The sequence below is a fragment of the Pomacea canaliculata genome, linkage group LG12 (assembly GCF_003073045.1).
Source record: "Pomacea canaliculata isolate SZHN2017 linkage group LG12, ASM307304v1, whole genome shotgun sequence".
Taxonomy (NCBI): domain Eukaryota; kingdom Metazoa; phylum Mollusca; class Gastropoda; order Architaenioglossa; family Ampullariidae; genus Pomacea; species Pomacea canaliculata.
The window spans coordinates 7,720,418-7,742,639 of NC_037601.1; the positions used below are offsets into that span (position 1 = coordinate 7,720,418).

The 22,222-nt window shown below is 40.6% G+C and overlaps 1 pseudogene; it reads right to left on the reverse strand.

Moving 5' to 3' along the window:
- The window catches only part of LOC112577334, a 37,021-nt pseudogene extending 25,804 nt beyond the window's left edge, over positions 1–11,217 (reverse strand).
- Positions 11,218–22,222: the final 11,005 nt, after the last annotated feature.

Genomic DNA, 22,222 nt, shown 5'->3' on the forward strand with positions numbered 1-22,222 from the left:
ACCTGAATATACTTCTCCATGTTAGGGGCCTCTCTGTCGATTCTCCCTGACACATAAATAGTTCCGTTGGTGGGTACGATTTTCAGGTATTGTTCAGGGCGGACGAGAGTGTAGATCAGTCTACCGTTAAGGCCTCTGTCTTGGTCCGTAGCAGAAACCTAAAAGAATGATTCAATAATCGTAATTTGGAGTTGAGACAGGAACAACTTTCAATTCGATGTGTGCATTTACAAACCCATGATCTTATTACAAGGAAGCACGAAGACGCGCATATGTACACACGCACGCACCCTTACCCCAACACAAAAGCACACAAATGTATGGCACCATCTACCTGTATGACAAAAGAGTTGTTCGGAGATTCTTCAAAGACGTTGGACAAATCGTAGGCTGAGCAGGTAGTGAAGGTGGGCTTGTAGTTATTGGTGCCCATCACCTGAATAACTATATAAGTCGTGTTGCTTAGTGAGGTGCCACCACCACAGCACGAGCCGTCATCCCTGGCCGTGATGTTCAGCACAAACTCGTAGTCGTCCTGTGTGAACGCTGACAGCAGCGTGATAATCCCAGTGTCTTGTGCCAGACTGAACTTGCTCTGGGACCCTGTTGGGAATAGAGTCAACAAGAGGCACAAATGTCGGTCGCAGAAAAGGAGGAACGTGAGGTCAGCAGATATCTTTCCAGCATTCAAATGTTTTCCTATTATTCAGACAAGTACAGATACGCTTGCAAATACTAACAGGTTCGAACGATGCAGGCACATGGCTCACTAACTAAAAAAGATTTTCGAAAGAAAGTTGACAAGATGGAGTAAGGTTTCATAATGGCTATTCATTTTCCAGGCTTTCCATGATTATTAGGCGAAGCCTCATTAAAGTACTCAGGACAGAGCTAAGTTATCGGTCTGGACGGTTCTGTCTGTTATTTACAGCCTAAACACGAAATCCAGCCGTCGCCGTCATGTACGGTAACTAGAAAAACTGAACATCAGAACGAAAATGAAGTGACGACAATGGAAGAAACGAAGTCACACGTCGGCTCATAAAACAGTAAAGAAACAGCCTAAAAAGTCTTTATACGAATAAATAAATGGAAGAATATGCATTGTAGCCAAACGTGGGTTGGCAATAAGATGAAAAAGTTAAACAATTACATCCCCCCCAAAAAAAAACCAAAAAAAAAACAACAAAAAACAACAAATAGTGGATATAGAAAAACAAAACCTAAGTGCTCCCTATTCACCGACCTGTGATAGAGTACCTGACCCTGTCTCCGTCGAGGTCGGTGGCCTGAATCTGCGCGATCACCGAACTGACCGGAAATCCCTGCGCCACAGTGAACGTCTTGCCGGGTTCATTGGTGAACATGGGCGCCTCGTCATTAGTGTTTCGAACAAACACCCGCGCGCTAGTGGTGCTCGTTCTGGATGTTGGCTTCCCTTGATCCGCAGCCACCACAACGAAGTCATAATAATGGTTGGGTGTTCTGTCGTAGTCAAGGCGCCTGAAAGTAAAAAAAAAAAAGTATTTAAATTATAAATCTGAAGTAATATAGACAAACAACTACATCTTCTCCTTGAATATAAAAATTTCTACAGGCGTGCATAAAGATTTGTCATCGGCCAGTAATTTTCTGAGCAGGTTATTTGTTTGGGTTCTGTCGATTCGCCAACCAGTCCAGCAGCTTCCGCAGGGTTGGCAAGTAGAGTCAACGATGTCAGGGATGTCTTACTGTAAGGTTGACCATACTGAAAAGCACGTTACAACACCTACCCCAGAGTGCTATAGTGATGAACTTGCAGCAAACAGTGAGTTAATTGTTCCCCATTTCAACTAATCTGTCTTTCAATGCTTATCTATAGATTAACACATTCTTGTAATCTGCAAACCGCACATTAAGACCTCAGAGATTTTCATATCCCCCCTCCCACCTCAAAGGCGATAGTCCTGCTTACTGTTTGACCGACATGATTCCGACATAGGAGCCATTCCTTGTCACAGTCGTGATGGAGAAGTCCTGGGTCTCCCTCAGGCTGTAGGTGATCATGGCGTTGGTACCCGAGTCTCGGTCGGTGGCCTTTACTGTAATATACAAAGATCAGTTAAAGGTCACTACAGGCACAGATTATGGTTCTGTAGGCGAACTCCTGGATCTTGATAAATACTACAGTACAAAGTTCTTGAAAAAAAAAGAAGAAAAAAACCCAAACTGGATAAACATTTCCGATACTACTGTTTTACGTGTCGTGTTAGTCCTTCAAGACTTACCACAGACTGGTATGGTCATCCACATCTACACACACACAGAAAGAAGACAAAGAGGTAAAGAAAGGAGAAGGATGAAGAGGAAGAAATATCGAGAGAGAGCTATCGGAAACACTACACTTTTGCTCACGGTCATAACAACCTCAGCTCCACAAAACAATGATATATAGGTACTATCATACCTTCCAGTATAGCAGTGCCTACAGTTGTGTTCTCCGGTATTTCGGCCAAGTATCGTGACATTTCAAACTCAGGGCTGTTGTCATTTATATCTACAAGCCTGATCAACACCTACATCAGACAGAGGACTAAAATAAAACGTGTTCAAGACATTCAATCTAAAGGTCTAGTGGTAGGCTATGATAAATCTCTTGTCAAACGGATTCAAAGATTGCCTGGCACCACAATCATCATCATTTGCCAAATTTGTGAAGTATAAGTCATGGTGCAAACATCAATCTATGGTTGATTGGAGCGATTTATTAGGCAACACTTCAATGACTTAAACTGCAAGGTGGAACATGACAATGAAAGAGTGCCCCTTACTCTTCTATATTTTATGTATTAACGAACATCCAGAGAACTAAGACTAAAAAAAAAATAAATAATAGGTTACCCTTTATAAAATTCTAACTCGACTCACAGACAGACATAGTGAGTTAAATAAAAGTGTGAAAATAGCAATACATTTGGTTGGTATGTGAGAATATAAATTAAGAAACGATAAAGACCACAATTTTGGAAACTACAGTTAGTAATTGAAACTTATACCTGTGAAAAGAAACTATGGAACGCATTTTTGTGTTCCGGTTGGATTGCGTACAGCGAAAGCAGGTGAGATACTTACTGAAGCCGAGCTGGGGAATGAGAGTAGTAGTCCCCACAACTTGCACAGCCCTCACAGTCAGCTGTACTTGTGGAGACGGGGCAGTCTCGTAGTCTATCGTCTGTAAAAACACAAAAAGAGCAGTGTTTATAACTGTAGACAGTAATAATAGCTAATAACGAAGTAAACACATAATAAATAATAATGAAACTAACAAGAAATATTGAAAAATAAACAGATCAGACAAGCATACAAAAAAAAAAAAAACAAATGTAACTATGTAGAAAAAGTATCAACATTACTTTTATGAGAAAAGTAACTACAGTGACTACGTTTAAATCTGCCTTACAATAACAACTACCTGTCATGAGAAGATCTGAAAAAACATAAATATATAAAGAGAGAGAGAGATGTGTTAAAAATGAATTAGGTTAGAGTCAGGCTAACGTTTTTGCTTGTACAACACACGGGTACCCATAACATGGATATCGCAATGAAATATTACTTGGAGATTTTTGACGACTGCATCACTGTCAACCGTGAAGTCGGAGGAGGGTTGGCCGTTGGAGTTGAGCAAGCTGTAGGTAACTGGTGACGGCTGGAACGATTTGGTCTCTATTTTAAGCGGCACATTGCCGTCCGGTTGGGTGTATACCCTGTTAAGGACAGAGAAATGTTTGTTTACTCTAACGACTGATGACTTGGTTCTGAGATGTCTGTATTTTTGTCACTGTTGATCTGTGATCTCTCTCTCTCTTGCACTTCCTTCCAACCTTCAGGGATAGCGCAAAAGCATGTGTGGCTTTTATTTCTGAGAAGTTTCTAGTCTTTATTTCGTAAGCGGTACTTAGATAATAACTATCACCCCCATCATCATTATCATCATCATCATCATTACGAAAATATCTCTCCTTGACGGGAAAGTTTAAAACATTTACAACCCCCCCCAAAAAAAAAACAAAAAACAAACAAACAAAAAACAAAACAAAACAAAAACCAAACAAACAAAAAACCAGTGTGCCTACAGACGTACACAGTGTGCCTACAGACGTACAAATTCATTGCACACAAGCACCGTACACCTCATTATATCATATATATATATGTTGAGGGACGGAAAACAAATGCAACTTTACAAGCAGAGTGATCACAGAGGCTTTCTCTGGTGCGCCGAAAATAAGGCTGAAAGCTTGGTTCAACACTCGCTGCAGTTTTTAATCATGGCCCCCTCATTTCCTTGCAAGCCTCAAAATATCCTTACTCAATATTTGCTCCTCTGTGTGTGTTTTGAGAAGTGGAAGACAGGTCGAAGTAAAACAAAGAAGAAAGTGAGAAAAAAAAATGTCCCCTACATCTGCATCGGTTGGTTGTTTTCTTGTGCGTAGCCCTCGTAAAAAAGCTCCATGAACTGCGGGGGAAGAAATCCTACCAGCACGCTGACCGTCGTGGTTGTGGGGCTGGCCGTGGCGTCATTGTTATCCTTAGCCGTGACGGTGATGGAGATCGGTTGACCCTGCGTGAACTGGCCGCTACCCACAGTGCGAATCTCACAAGAGCGAGCTCCACTAGGGCCGACCTCGTTCAGAGTGAACCGACTTCTGAGGTTGCTCGGGTTCACTGGACAAATAATAATCAACGTAAACTTTATTCAGATTTCAAAGTTTAATTTTAAGCCAAATTTAATTTATAATGTAATAGTACAGAGACCAGGTGTGATAGTTAAATGTATAAAGTAAATAATAAATAACAGTTTTGTACAGAAGCACAAATCTACTCATTCCTAAGTACACCGCACACGCATAAGAAGTATGCACGTAAAGTATGCTTATTGTATCTCAAATGCTGCGTAAAAAAAATGGAAAAGGTTAATGCCGTCTATTAGACTTTTTCTGTTTATGTAGTTGTGGGTGGGTGTGTTTTGAAGCGAAGCCACATTTCGGGGTCAGCTTTCTTTTTTTCTAAGGCGGTGCCTATTTCCTCTTCCCTATGGAGTCAGGTACCCATTCCTCAGAGCTGGGTCGAGTTGGGAAAATTCGCTTCGTCACACAGATATAGTATCAAATTAGAGTTTTTTTTTCTGGTTCGGACGCCAGTGCTCTAATCACTTGGCTATTACGCAAATACTGTTATCTTGATGTATGTTTCGAGAGTGGTGGTCTCTCTCTCACACAGAGAGAGAAGGATTCGTTTATTTGCACAAATCTCACAAATATCACACTAGGAAATTGATATGACAAATACCAAGAACATAAACATACACACACACTTGCTGGCGCCACTACTCGCACTAATATTTACAAACCCAAACGATTATTTCTTCCTCATACACATGCAAACACACACACTATCTCTCTTCCTAGCTTACATTCCATCCTTTTCTCACTTTCTTTCACATACACTACTCTACACTACCCACACATTTCAAAGTCACCATACATACCAAAATATATGCAAGATGACACATATAGAAGCTTGCACTATGCATAACCCCACATAACCCCAACAGAAGACGAGAAGACACATCGAGCTGTTATTGGTCCTGACACGAACTACGGCGGAGTTCAGTTAGGTTACTGCTTCGACTTGGGAAGTTCTGGCCAGGATGTGTCTGTATGTCCAGAGAGCAAGAGGCAGAACAGGCCATTGGTCAAAGGGGATGCATCAGCTACAATCTTGCATCTCCTGCACAGACTGCACTAGGTGTAGATTGTGCATGTAGGGGTAGGTTACAACCAATACTTCTGTTAGCTACACGCCCACCCGGTCGAGTAGGACTTCTGCTTCTGCGTGGCGAACCGTACCAGAGACTGAGAATGTCAGTGCGCTCTTGATACTGGCTGGTTAAAACTAGACCAGAATCTCCCTTTTAAGCCAAGTTTTTTTCAGCTGGCACAGGACGTAATGCGTTGTTTTGCCTGCTTGATAATCTACATACACTACTTTCCCAACTGATATCATTAGATCCCAGAAACCTGAAATGGTCGACCTGCTCCATGGCCTCACCGTTGATAATGAGAAGCTCAGCAGGATCTCTTTTTCTGCGAAAGTTAGCCATCATCTTTTGGGTTTTCGAAACATCAGGGTTAACCATTTTCACTGCATCAAACCACCAGGTGATCCACTTACTGGCGGTATCCAGACCTGCCACTGTGGTGTCATCAGGAAACTTCACCATCCGAATTGATCCGTGAGCTGAGACACAGTCGTTGGTGATAAAGGAATAGGAATGGCGAAAGGACGCAGCCTTCTTGTGTGTCTGTGCTCAACACCAGAATGCTGGAGAGGCGATCGTTGACGCTTACCTTTTGGGTCGGTGCAAGAGGACGTTAAGGATCAAAACACACTGACTGTGAGAGAGCTCAAACCCTGGAAGTTTATCAGAGGGTTTTTGCGGAATGACAGTGCACGTGTTGTCAAAGTCAAAGGAATCCTTATTAATTCTTTTGTTATACAAGTGTGATTACTACACGTCTAAGAGTGTATTAATCAATAGTAAACTATGTACGCCAGAGATTCTTAATTTCCTCATCTTTTAAAACATTCCTTGACAAAATGTCAAATAAGTCATATATACACATATAAGATGTATCTGCAAACAAACTTAAAATGGTGTGTGTGTGACTGGGTGGGTAGGTGGGAGGGCGTGTGCCTGCGTGCACGTGTTCACACCTGAAGTCAGGCTGTACCCAACAGAAGCTCCAGCATCAGGGTCCTGGGCCTGGAGTGAGATGACCAGAGTGTCCTGGGGAGCGATGGTCGTAAGGGTGGCCTGGTATGGCTGGGGTTTGGTGATGAAGACCGCCGGTTCGTTGACATCCGTGACGTTGATTCGGGCACGGATAACGTAAACATCTGCCGGGAGCAAAGGTTAAATGACATGAAGTGTCACATACGTCACATGAATCTGGTCGTTACCTGTTCAGGTAATATTATAAGAACACTCGACAATGAATCTCTCTCTTTGACACACACACATACGCATGGGCACACACGCTTTACTCAATTGTGATTTTGTTCACGTCAACTATTTCATACTTTATCAGTAGTTAGGTTCTGGAGCTTATGCAGTCGCAACAGCACAAATACAATGACGACGTAGTAAATGAGTTGGCTTCCTTCGGAAGCATGTGGAAGTTCAGCGAGACATCGTTGTGTTTTCGATTACCCTCAGCGCACGCATATTTTTTCTCCTTGTTTACTATTCCGCGAAGGCGTTATTGCAGCAGAGCTATCGAGGACACAACCGAATTTTACAAGATATGGGGAAAGATGTAAATAATAATCGATAAACAGCTTACAGTTGTCTTTCTCTCGAACCCTTTTCGTTGTGGGAGAAATAAATGTGCCGAGAATTCTTATTTGATTTTACAGTAATGTGGCAACTTTTACCACTAGCATGTATCCTCAGACGAAAGTCCTGCACGTAATTAGCACGTGATGCTCTCATGTTCTATTATTAACGTCACCTCTCCTTCCCTCCAGCCTCAACGCTATGCACCTATTATTGTGTATATTTACATATATTCGTAGCTTCTGTGGCACACATGAATGTAAACAACTATGATGATGAAAAAAATGTTGACAAACGCTGGCTGTGTCCAGTCAAAATACGTGCTTAGAGCGAGGGTGTGGTAAGTACCAGAATGTCATGTAAACATCCGAAATGTTGCAGTTTTTCTTTCTTTCTCTCAGATGTTCGATTGCGATTTGGAAGAGAGAACACTGCTGAATGCTAAACTGAACGCATTAGCCGGGCAAAGGAATGCGGCACTCTAGCCCACGAAACCTACGGTCCCGCTAGCAGTGAAGTCAATGAGAGAGAACATACATGGTTAAGGATTATGTTTATGCCATCGCCAGTCAAGGCAAACACTTATCAGATGCTGTAAGCATCGTGACCTGACCGCCAAGTAAGCCAACCCTTATGATGGCGTGCAAAGGTAAGCCGTTATGACCGTTATGGTGACATCACACAAAATTCCTTTGTTTGCCCGTTGGCTGTGGAAATTCAAAGTACATGAATGTAGAGGCAATCCCGCCCAGTCGCGTCACGACGGTGAGAATGGCGGGCCTTGTTGGCTGCCGTGTCTATCCATGTGCTCACCGCAACGACCGGTACCAGTCAAGGGACGAATGAATGAAAAGAATTGTACGATCTATTACGGATGCTTTTATGTAAAGCGTTCAATTTTAATTCTCTGTTTATTAGCGTTGATATTCTATTTTCTCACTTTTATTTTACGTGTAACAAGCAGTTATAAGTATTCTAAGAGTCTTCTAATCCCTTAAGTGTTTCTTCCCTGCGGCGAAATACTTATGAAGCAGAGGCTTTTCTAGTGAACTAGTAACATCTCTAATCATTGTCCCTGTCTTAAAAGTTGTCTATATTTATATATTCTATCTGATTAAAACTGTTTAAGAGGGATACTGTTAAATTGAATTCTGTTCCTCTGTTTCAAAGAACTACTAAATGTTACCTACAACAGAGTTCTCCGAGTCGGTCATTCGTCTCCTCTCATCCCGCTGAATCTATTATGCTTACCCAAGGAATGAGTAAGAAATCAGAGAAAAGGGTACGGGTTGAGAAAACAGTATGGTTGTTTTAAAAGTCGTCGATGACTCTCCCTTGAAGCCAACAATAGACTTTAGCTATAGTCTTCACAATGTTCACTGTGTGCGCTCGCGTGGGTGAAGATAAAATTATCCTATTTATATAACTCAAACTAGCCCGCAACAGTTAAAACCGGTGTGTCATCGCGACTCTACTCAGTTCGCCAGTTTAAAGGCGAAGGAAAAATGACCCGGATGTTTTCTAATTCCCGACATTTTATTTTCGTAGCCTATGGCTGACATCACTAAGGTTGGCACGGAGAGGGTGGCGATTGATGTTTTTTTTTTTAATTTGGGTAAATTTGGGGATAGATTCCTTGTCGTTTGAGACTGGCGTATTCAGATTTCTAAATCTTCTTGCCTTGCTCGAGCTTCAGCGCGATATTGTATCTATTATGAATATATAAATGCATGTACTAATGTACACAAGTACCCAGGTGTTTGTGTAAGCTTACTGCAAATGTACTAAGTTAAAAAAATTTCTTATTTAGAAAGATATGTTTGTACTTCTCAAAATGAGAACATCAAAGGATGCGCGCGTGCGTGCGAATAACATAAATCCGAAAGACCCAGGAATTCCATGCACACACTGATTAGTCAGAAGTGCAGAAGGTCACCATCAACGAAAAAAAATCTGCATTCAACGACATCCGATTTTGTTGCAATAGAAAAAGCAAGGCCCAGTGAAATCGCCTTCTAATATGTACAAACCTTAATAGACCAGCAGTTTTACGTTGTCTGTTCTTCCCTAGAGATGTTTAACCCCCTATCCTTGCCTCCTGACATGACTAGTAATCCACCTTGGCTCAATATGTTCTAATTTTCGTTCATTAACATTTTTGATTCTTGACAATGAATCTATTGCTAGTATGCCAAGAGGCTTTACCATAACCAGACAACACAATTCTGAACTAAATCATGCGTGAAACTACATACCAGTAGAGTGACTCATAATCCAGACGCGAAAACAATGCACTAAACCTCCATATTCAACACCATGGAGAAGCTTTTTCTCAGCTCGGGAAAAGTTTTATATGAATAATCAACGCAGATTTCTGCTGTTTGGCGAACATCGTCAATGCTTGCACAACGATAATGATAAAACAGTAAAAGGAGAAAAAAAAAAAACTGAGACGAAACACAGGACATTTACATTTCTTTGAAGTATTCTTCTTCTTCTTTACATAATCACCGCCATTTTATAATTTACTATTTTGTGCTTATATACTAAAGATATCATGAAAAGGGATGGATCACTATACTTGTGAGATATATATAGATATACTTAGCACAAATACTCACATACAAGTGTTCCCCTCGTAATACTTACCTACAGACTCACATACGCACACCCGAAAGCATCAATATCTTACAACTACTGTCCTTTTCACTTAATCCACCCCTTCAGCTAAGCTATTGCTACACTTTGACTTACCCGCTTTGTCAACAGTGCTCGTAGCGTTAACAACTATTGTGACGGTCTTCGTTGTCTCATAATCCAGAGAATTTGCTGATATCCAGTTGAGTATTCCCAAGCTGGACAGGGTAAACAAGCTGCTGTCTACGGATGAGGACACCAGCATGTACGTCCTCGATACATTCTGAGGCACGTAGTTAGTAAATGACAGCACCTGACCCGCCTGGTTTTCGCTGAATTGAACGCTGACTTCTGGAATGTCCGTCACTGCTCGCCTCTGCCGAGAATGAACCACAAGAGACGAAAGCGGAATGTCTAAGTAACTCACATCAGCAAGGTTCGAATCCACAACCAAGGATCGCTTCCGCCTGTTGTGTGAGATGTAATTGTGCCGTGACCATACATCCCTTCTGTCGATCTTATGATCAAGATCTTTGTCTTGAGAGAATGACAACGGTTTCGGGTGTTCTCCAAATCTTTCGTGGATAGAGGCTAAAGCACACACAGCTATACACAACAAGGCGACGACTGGGAGCGCGGCCTTAATCGCCGCCATCTTGTAATGTCTCCGCGATTTCCTGATTGCGCTGTTGGGAGTTCGTGTGGCCCCTTTTAGGATGACTTCAGCCACAAACGTACCTGCACAATCGTCCCTAAACTAAACCTTCATTAGATCACACATATTCACAGCTACACGAGAGCACTGAGGACAGGTATACACACCACACACCTGTAGTCCTGACACGGAAGACTTGAACACAGTCCGTTTGAAGTAGGAAACTTCTGCGTTCCTCAGCAATGACACACCTCACGTTTTTAAATCACGATCGCTGTACTACCAGTCCAATCGCCGAGATATGGCTGCCTGACATCTCACATCTCGCCTATCGCGAGATTTCGTTATATTCGAACTCTAGAACCAAAACAGTTGCAAAAGTGAAAAAATACTTTTACAAGCAAACAGCAACAACAATCGTCTATCATCAGCTTACGGTCAATCTTCTTCTCACTGCCCTTATTTGCATACGCACAGCTCGTGTTACACAAATACCTGGCTGCCAACCCATGCGTCAGGTGCGTCAGCCGCGCAGGTATGACACGCTGGGCTTTTCCCACCGTCGCTCTACCTGCGTGGGACCGCAGTTTGTCGCTGGCTGGCTGGCTGTCGTAGGGGTCGGTTTGATAATGCGCTGAAACCGCCAGTGGCTAACGTTCGACACTTTCTTTTCATGTTCGTTTCCTTTTCTGCGTCTGGCTACAAAAACATTAACTTACCCACTCCAGTTAAAAGACAAAGTACATAGGTAATTTCGAGATCATTTTTCTAACATACGTCGTAAAGTACAGTTATATGACCCACTGTTTGCTGTTTTTGCACGTTCTCACCTAGGTCACTTCTGCATAGGTGGTGGCTGTAGTCCTAAAGTTGCACAATGATGTGTGAATACCTTATGTGAATATTAGTAATACCGTCATCGTTGCATTTCTACTGCTATGGCTATAATCATGGCCATTTTCTGATTATTTTTCAACAAGTGTTTTCGTCTTCGAAGCATTTAAAATGAACAAGAAAGACAAATTTAGCAAGACTTTTGTGCCGTATTTAGATTACAATATATATGAGAAGAACATGTCATAAATTATTGTATGTATAAACAAATAACTGTATTTCAATTTCCATTACAAAGTTCTCGTAGACCTGATTTTGTAGGTGTGATAAAGAGCTTAACGTTAGTATATCTGAGACGATAAGAGCAAAGAGGCTAAGAGCAATGTGTTCGCAGCTAAAGGAGACAAAGACACTACAGTCTCGTCAGGTGCGGTGACCCCTGCACGCTCACCTCGCCCTCTGCCGCTGAACGACAGACTCGAACAAAGGGGAAAACAGAGACTTGGGTCTCTACCGCGACACAGACGCTTTAACCTTTTGTTTCATGACATGGTTGAAACTCGCGATTCACATTATTGCCAGTCTACTTTGCTCATCTTATTGGCGACGAGTCTTACGTGTTAGTGTCCACTTTTGCCGTGTATGCATATCTTATGAGAGGAAAATGTCTGACGAAAAAATGTCATTAGAAAGTTGTATGCGGTTCAAATGACTCAAAGCAGATTCGAAAGACTATATATAAGTCCTTGGAAAAAAAGCTGTAAGTGTCTGCTCGATGTGACAACGGTAAATCGACAGCTTCCACAAAAAAGAAGGGACGATTGATATAGTGACGGGAAAAAAATCAAAACGAGTGCCAGAAATTGACCAGTTTGACTCAAGCGTAAAATGTTTTCACTTTAAACACATTTTCAAATTTCGCTCGATCCTTCTGGCAGATATCCTACTACCGAGTCGATCTGTGTAGAAAGCTGTATAATCCCTGCATTCCCCACTCCCCCGCATAAAAGTTTCAGGCACTAAAAACAAAGAGGTCATTGTCGGAAAGGTCATTGTTGTGCCACTTCACTGGGGCTAATCTCCCTAGCGCGCGTCTATTCAAGAAAGAATGTGTCTACTCGCCACCCTGCCGCTACCTTGCCACTTTTCTCGAGGGCAGTTTTTCACCGGCTGGCGTCCCATCGCCGTGAGTGGGAGTGTTTGTGTGATTGATTTGAATTCTCTCACTGCGATCCTTTCCGAGCTGCGATGACCCGTTCGCTCACGCTTTCTTCATGCTCAGACCCTGCCGCTGAGTATGGTCAGTGTTGACAAACAGAGTATGCAAATATATGGAACACCAAGTGAAAATTTTATTGATAGTTTTAGTACACACTTAGTATGCAATTTTATTATGTAAACAAATAGTAGCTATAGAAAATAAAATTTCATAACATAGCTATATACATGCAGTGTGCAAGATAGGAGAAAGGATAGACACAACAAGCACGAAAGCATGCAAACATGTATGCGCGCAGACACATATTCACAAAGCACGCTATTAATTTTCTCTGGGACAGTGACAAACGCACCCGCGTTAGTACAGATGTACAAGGCCATTTCTCACACAGTTTACTCGTCAACGCTCGGCAAGTTGATTTTCAGGTGGGTCGACCATTGCTCCGGGTCTACCTTTGTTCCCTGTTTACGAAAGCCAGAAATCACCTGCGTAAGTCAGAGCGAGCTGACGCACACGTCGACATTCTTTCGACAGGCTGTCACAGGGCGGCATAGACGCCAGGCACGTTTCAATCTGCACACATTGGAGAATAGTATAAAAAGTAAAGAAAGGTCAAGAAATTAACTTTAATTTATCTGATTAGACAAAAATAAAAATCTAAAATAGGTTTTTAAATTTTTCTCAGTGAGAAAAATGTATTACACGTATATGCGGTTGAGTTTTCCCCCTCTTCCTCTCTCCTCTCCCTTCCCCACCTCTCCCTCGCTCCTCTTCTCACTCATTCCTCCCCGTCTCTCTTTCCTTTCTACCCCCCTATTTCTTTCTTATCATTCTTCTCTCTCGGCCTTTCTCAAAAATTTAAACCTGCTCTGGTTGTTTGTTCCGGTCCTACTTGTATACGACCTAAAGGTAAGAAGAACTGCAACGAAAGGGACAAATCGTTTATCTCGGGTTAACTGGCGACACGAACGTAGTCGGGTTTTTTTTTTTTTTAAAGTAAGCGCAGCTAATCTAACAAAATCGACTCAGACCTCAGGTACAGGCCATAAAATATATTTCTCAGTAAGCAAACCTTCTTATCACAAGTCCAGCACTGCAGAAAAGAAAACTAAACCCTCTTAAATATATATATCAGAGTGACAGAGCAGAAAGACCCAAAAAGCCTTTCAACTCAACCAGCTGGAAAGAAATGCACAAAAGGTATAAAAATAGATGTTAGTGAAACACGCTAACGGCAAGCGTCAACGGCCAAGTGTCGAAGTTGATCGCACTGGTGGAATGTGTTGAAAATGGCTGCCTCGTGCAAACAGAAAATAACTTTTGCTGTGAGAAGATTTTCCTCCTTTCCACTCTTTTTTCTCCAAATCATGTCTCTGATTAGTCAATCAGTCAACCAATCGGTCCATTATCAGTAATAAGTCAGTTGTTGTGATCACGTCATTACTTTCCGTTCTTAATGCCTGGCGCACTATAGAGTACCTCAAGCAAAAGTCTGTTTGAGAATGTTTGCACTGTGATTCTGTATGTGTTTGTGAGTGCATGTGTGTGTGTGTGGGTTCACTGTACAATGTAAGAGAGACTGGTGAGGTTCTGACAAAATCCACCTCTTGCTGGTACTCGTATCTCTCATCGGATTATGCTTACCTCCCTTGTCTCTCGGCATTGCCACCTCAGTAGTTGTCTTGTTGTCATGGCTATTCTTTGCAGTCTTTGCTTGCTGTTCATTCAAATACACGGGAGAGTTCATGCTGACTTGTCTAGAGCCGGATTTCCAGGAAACATAAAAGCTTAGAGCGAAATACAATTCACGATTGCATGAAAGTTATGATCCTCACCTTTGAAAAAAAAAAGCAGCAGTTATAGTCAGCACATACAATAATTATTGTTATAATTCAAGTAACTAGAAGATCTTAAAATTGTATACCTGCTTTGTCGTTTGGAACAAAAAAGATTAGTAAATTCAGCAGGAAGATTGAAACTAAACGTGTTGCAGGCAGAAGTCTATAAACAGTTCGTGTTAAATACTTCTTCAGATTTAAAATTGTTACAGGTCAAAAAAATTAAAACAATTGTAAATCGATAAATGCAAGCTATACTATCATAAGTAAAGCAGAAATAAGCACTAGCTGGGTCAAAGGGTTTTGCCTAATAACAGGAGCACGAAATGCACGAAAACACAGAGAAAGATCATACGACGGCCAGTAAAAACACGATTCTTTTCGATCAAGATCACAGAAAGAGAATTAAAACAACGAGGCAGTGAGTTTGGATCAGCTTTTGCATAACAATTTTATATTGATTTTCAACTTTTAAAAAATTAATACGTCAGACCCACTCTTTTAACCCCCACAACAACTGCCAAAGCAAGACCCGGCAAACAGTGTAATACTTTTCTTCAGTGTAACTCGGAAGGTGGTCGACGACGAGTTGGGCAGAGGATGAACTGGCTGACGGACATGAAAGACTGAGCTGGTCATTCCATGCATACGTGGCAAACCTTGTCAGCCGCTGCGTCTATACAAGCATCCCCGACAACCCGCAGCAGCAAGCCTACATTGCTGGTTGTCAGCTGGTACCAATGTAAGGATGATGACATGTTGGTTGAATGTTTACGATTAATTAAGCTACCTTAATTTCGCAATAAGATAAGCCTCTTCGCAGAAAGACGCAAGTATTTACACAGTATACACATCACAAAAAGTTTTTTTTTACTGGACGATTGTTCTAAGTAATAATGACAATTGTGGGCAGTTGATCAACAAACTCGTAACTCCTAGATAAACCTATAATAAAGATAATATTCAACGATATATTCAATGATAATAAATTATTTTGTCATTACATTTCTTACTCTCATAATTACCATAAACAGCAGTGTTTTTTGAGCATATCAGCATCTAAATTCTTTATTTATCAGACTACTCTCTTTTCACCATGCTACACATCCAAATTTTCTTGGCACGAGCTGTTGGCTTGCCAGTCTTCTTACAATGCACGAATAGGCTCTGCTGTGTGCTTTGTTTCTTTAACATTTAAATTTTTGTTTCTGTAATATGTGATGTCTGTTTTTCCATCACATTTAATACTAATATATTTCACAGCTATAGATGTCTGCAGTGGAAGCACTGTTCGGTGTTTTCTTGTCTTAGCGTAAAACTATAAAGGACTGATGCATAACATAGAGTTTATCAACAGTCTTTGGCATGCATTATTTCTTCCAAACAGTTTGCCTACCACAGTGTCTAGAGTATATAACATATTAACAGAGCATAGTGTATCATATTCATAGTGTACACAAAGGGATAGGGGATGTGTGAGTGATCGTGTGTATTTGCTAGTGGGCTTTATTTTAAAAGGTTGATAACATATTTCAATGGCTTTGTCATTCTTAATAAACAGAAAAAATATTGACAGTCTCTAGACATATACTATTTTCAAATCATGTTTCTGAACTTCATATATGTCAAATTTTTACATTTGTGACAAGTATTCACACGTTTGTTTCGGTTTATCTTCAACATTTGAATGATTTCTGCTCATGATGTGCACGATTTTCGTATCATATATTAGTGGCCGGATAAGTAGACAAAAAAATAAAATGAAAAAAGATGAAAAAAGTATAGTAAATCCATTCAAGTTTTATTTATGTCTTATTTTCTTTGGTTGGTATGTATGCAAGGTGACAAATCGATTTACTGATTCATATTGTCTATAGGTGTCAATATTTGGAAGCAAACTCTGCTTAGCTCAGTAAATAGTTAATATTTGGTAAGAGAAAAATGAGACGTTGAATAACGATCGCAGAGGCAGACTCAAAGGCAAACATAATCTTTAGCAAAGACAAACATTTCATCCGTTTATACCCAGAAAAGGCACAATGCCCTCGTAATAAAGCAAGACTGGCAATCCCATCGCAGCCAGATAAAACAAAAAAGGCATAATTAAACATATCACTATCTGTAAATTGGTAGATCCCAATTTCTGCTTTCATTTGTGTGCTCTTGGTGGAGTAGGTAAAAGTTAATATTATATATTTATTAGTTTTGAGCTTGTGATCTTAATCTTCTGCCCATTTGATCGCCGTGATATAGCCTTTGTTGATGGCACGGCGTAGAACACAATCATTATGCCCATTTTACCTTTATATGTATTAGTAGTAATACTGTTACACTGCAATGAATGTCTCTTCAACATTTTAAAATTATATTTTTCTCATTTATTAATGCTTGGTCAACATTAAATACTTTCTGAAGCTATAAACTAGAGTATATATAACAACAGAAAATTATTTATCGAAAAATATTAATTGATTTTTAAATGCAACATTTACATCCAAATAATTTTTAAACAGCAACAAAGAGAAAAATAGTTCTTGAAAAACACTTTGAAGCTGGCGTCAGTTGTGGAGTTTATATGCTAGCTATCGTCCATCCAGTGTCCGGTTCAGTTCAAGTACCTTACATATGGACTATGACAGAGTGGTACAAAATTTTGAAACAAAATCTTTTAAAACTTACATTTCCTTTATCAAATGTTAGCAACAAGCGTATTTTTTCACCAAGGGACTCTTCTAGTAAATTTTCTCTGCCTTCTTTTCAATAGTGCCTCAGATAAGAATCAGGTTTGCCTTCCTAGTACTGCATGATACCAAAGCTGCCAGACCATATCAGTCTAACCATTGACGTTGTTCAGTTTCGTTTAGCACTGGATCAAAGGGATGCAACCCAGGGCAAACGTTTTCATATAGACACGACACAGTAAGGTGTCTCAATACTAGGTTAGGCTCTTTCTAGCTACGTCCCGTACTGAAAAGCAATTACAGTAAAATATTGTTTTAAGAAAAATCTCTGAGCTGCTTTCATCCATCCTTCTCCTGTTGTATCTCCTTTTCAGCTCCATTAACCTTGGTGCGACGATTATGCGTCACTGTCTTCGCTTACTTTTTGGTCGGTAACACTGAAGGAAGGGAGCAAACTCCTTTCAGATGATCTGCTGGCTACGGAATTCAAGGGATTAGGCAAATCTTATGGCGTATTGTAATATGAATCTATTACTTTCATCAAAGAGGGTATAGTATAACTGAGACAAAACTGCTCAGACTTGATCTTTCACAAAATAAGGGTAAATCAATAGTCTGGCAAATATGGCAAGTTGTCGAAAAATATGCTTAAAAATTATGTATACATAAATTAAAGATATAAGTATGAGATGAACAAAAACCAACGGAATTTCTACTTCAGCACACAAAGTAGCAGGAAGAAAATATAACGTCCTATTAAGCCTAATTAAAACATTGCAAACCGCTTGGTCACATGACTTTAAATATGAACACAGCAGGATGACTTTATGTCAATGAGCCTTCACTTTCATAGAAAGTTTTCACGTAAGCTGCAGCATTCTTGCACAGACACGAATTATTGACTCGTATTTGAACAGTTTCTTGTAAACCACTTTAGCCCTTCTTCTCTGTTTTTTACTCCATCCATCCGCGTTGTCAGCTACTCAGTGTGGCTGGGTTCCTATTATGCGTCCTCCTCCCGGCCCCCGCCGTACATGTCCGCCAGTTTGGCCATCGAGATTCCACTCGTTCAGATAATCATAGTCTTAGCTAGCTTCACTGCTACTGGTAGCCAACGAGCTTAGGCTGCCTGCGTCACTTCTGCCTCCTTCCACGGCAAACTCATGAAGCGTGTCCTATGGAGGTGCGTCTGCGTCCCTCACGCGGTCAACCACGTCCTGCAGGTCTTCAGGAACAGCTAAATCGAAGAGAGACATTTTATCGTGCAGACTTTTCCAACCTTCCACATCTCAATGAGCATGCAGGCGTTTAAGAAAACCACCTTCCCTTTCTGCCTTTCATCACGCTGCTAGACAGGCATAAAAAATATCTCACCTCGGCCTAATTGAGGTTCTCGCCGCAAGGGAGCGTTTCTGATGTCGGACTGGAGCTCTTTTACTCAAGGTGTCCAGATCGTAGGCGTTCTGGGCTTCCTCATCTGTAAAATCAACCACGATTAGTCAATAGTATTTTCGTACGTTTTGGAAAGATTTGAATCAATGCTATTTTGTACGTATTTATTTATCAAGAGAATCATCACAGTTGAAAGAAAAAGTAATGCGGACTGCTCATGGATAGCTGTGCTCTCGCGCGTCCAGGTGAATCACAAAATAAACCAAAGGAACTGCGAGAAACTAGTAAACGATAAGAGAAGAAAAATATTTAAACTTTGTATTTGTATGAGGATGAGATTGAGAATTACTATCGTGTGTGTGGGTGCGTGCACGCGTGCATATGTGTGCGTACACAGTTGTTGGTTGGTTTATTTGTGTGTACGTGCAATTGTGTAAGAGAGATTGCCATAAATCTGCTTTTTTCAATCATTCAAATGATAAAGGAACGACAAGCGGAAAAGGTGGGCGGATGTGGGGGTATCTGCGTGGGTTCGAGCATCTCATAACGGCCGCTTCTTTTTTGTTGTAACGGCGTCATTGAGAATCTCCACTAGTATAAAATGCGAAATGAATCCGAACTCGCACACAGCAGTTTGGTAGCAGAATTCTGTAAACCTGATTAGGGCCAAACTTTGTGCAGTTTCACATTTTGTAAAAATAAATTGCTTGATTATTAAACTAACAGTGAAATACATTGCTGTTAAAAGTGAAAAAGGGTCTTCAAATACATTTTAATCAAGGTAACCAACGATGATTAGTCCCGATTCCGGGGAAAATGACGAAATTCAAACGCTTTAACTGTATCCCTGTCAGAACCTCACCATGTTACATCTTACCAGAGAACCCAAAGTCTGTATTTTAAATCTGTGTAATTACTGACTTGAATATTAATAAATCGTAAGAACTGTCTACAAAAGCTTATATCAACAAATCTATGAACTACAATCACTATCCAATGAAAAAATCAAATAGGGACATCCTTGGTAACGAGAAGAAATGCACTGAGATGACATTGGCTGACATTGAGGCAACTCGTTTCTTCCGCTAGTTTTTCTTCACACTTTCAAAGTTTTCCATAAAGCGAGAGAATGGCAAAGAAGAATCTTACTGATGAAAATTGTTATCTTTACTTAATTCTGATCAATCTTGTAATCATCACTATTAATAACTATTGATAACGCTCAATTCATCTACTGAAAGGAGAAAAGGGACATGATTTTATTTTTTACCATTCTGTTGCTTTTTTCGGTGTGTGCATGCTGACTGAAAAGCAGTACACCTTTCTTTCCACTGCTGGTTTTTTTAAAAACTAACAGGAGAAGGTATTAAACACTTACGAATACTCAATGTCATGCACATTCTTGTGATTTGAAATGATGTAGATTGATGCGTTTTATCATTGTGCAAAATGTAGTAAATTGAAATATTAGAAGTACGCAATGCTAAAACAAAAACAACAACCTTGTGGGATTGGTGACAAACTTTGACTTTGCTTTCTAAAAATGGCCGATATCGTACTTATACACTTCAAACCTGTAAAACTCAGCGCAGGAAAGATTTAACACAAAATAAAAGAGATTAGAATATTCAGTGCTTTTCAATAAATTGTACAGTCCTTTCTACATTTCCCCTGTACTCACTGTCCCGCATAGACTCACCGACTGTGATTACACGCACCTGATGTACATTATTGATCTATAAATTTTCTGCAGTAACAAAACTCGAAGCTTTGTGAATCGGAAAACTGGTTATTTTAGTCCGGTTCTGGGGATGGAGAGCTTAATTTAACAAAACTAGGCGTGAATCAAGATCTCAACATTAAGGTGTCAGTCATCGCAAAAACTTACGCAAAGCGGAGATGATGGAGAAGACTCTTGCCGTGAAGCCACCTATTGTAAGCTTGGGAGTTAAGAACCTCCGATGCACCACTGCAGGCTGAGGATGTCATGCAGTACTGGCTAAGAGGTCCAGATCACTCAGGCGGACATGTGCAGATCACATTGTCGTTGTTAATGCTGCAAGACACGTTGTTGAAGCAGGGATTGCGCGTTAAAGCAGACACGCATGTTGTACCATCTAGAATGAATGCCTGTAAAATTAGGACGCAACTCTACATGTACATTTGCGTCTATGAACTGATGAACATACGTAACTGCGTACACTTGTACCTTAACAAAGATGCCATTAGAATACAGCCTGTGCTGAGAAGATGCAGCATTTGCGAGAAATTGCAATATATAAAAAATACACATCATACAGATAGAAAAATAGGCAGGGTTAGAATTCGAAAGCAACCGAACAAACAATCAAGAAAGAGAGATTAAAATAAAGAAGGGAGAAAATTTGAAAAAAATGTAGGAAAATTAAAGAAAAGAAACGAAGAAAGAAAGAAGGTCCATGAGCATCGGTCGCTGCATTAGAAAAAGGTACAAAGGAATTTAATACAAAACACTCGTGTTTTCCCCACAGAGAATAGCAGAAGGTATACCGCGGGCACCAGCGCAGTCGTCACGCGTACCCCCGTTCTTGTTATCTGTTCCGTCAAATTCGCCCAGTCTGTGTTCTCTCATTAAATCATCGGGAACCGCATGTTATTGAGTAGGATGTTCTCTTGTTCTGCTTTCCCTTTTTTTCGGAAAGAGATAGTGAGTGCGTTCAGTTTTTTTATCATTCTTTGCGTTTTCAGACTCCTTGGCACAGTACAGTGAGGGCATTCGTAGTTTCTTACTAGCCGTGCTTGAACAGCTCACTAGGTACATTGTCAATACCAGGCAACTTTCGTCCCTACAGACTGAGTAACGTTCTTTCGACCTCTTCCTGTAGCTCTAGTAGGTCTGCAGGCTTACTTGCTATAGTCTAGTTGTTTTTGTTTGAAAGATGGAGCAGCATCATGATAAGGTGATCAAAACAACGGGAAAGAAGAGCTTGGAGGGTATACAGCGAGCCTAAAATAATAATTTTAAAAAATCTGCTTCTCTTGCCGTACGGCAAGGCTAGAATAATGTGGTGGCATAAAGTTCTACAGAGAAGATGAATCCAACATCCACAACGCAAGCTTCAGATGCAGATTCCAGTTGTGAAAAGAACTAGAGCTATAGGTCTAACAACTACAACTCTAAATAAGTCCGTAAGGACAGACCAGAAAAATCAGGATAGTCTGGAGAAATTTCATTTATGCATTGGAGACAAAGTCTTCGTAAGAACCCTCCCCTAGACAGGTCAACACAAGATCTCAGTCATCAAAGACCGCAATGGCCAGAAGCTAACTGCTGTACTCAACCGATGGATTGAATATTTTAAAGACTTCTGCAACTTCCAGATGAACACAGATGTCAACATCCTCCAAAACAAACAGACTATAACCAGTAAACCCGCAGACCTACCAGTCCTGAGGGAAGAGGTCACCCAGAAGCACTGCGGAATGCCCATATCGATCTATGCGTGAAACACTCACAAAAGATGTTTTAGGGATATTTTAGCTACTATGGCGTTTGTTCCTTCCCAGATAGCATGCAAACGTTTTAAAAACGTTTTTAAAACGTTT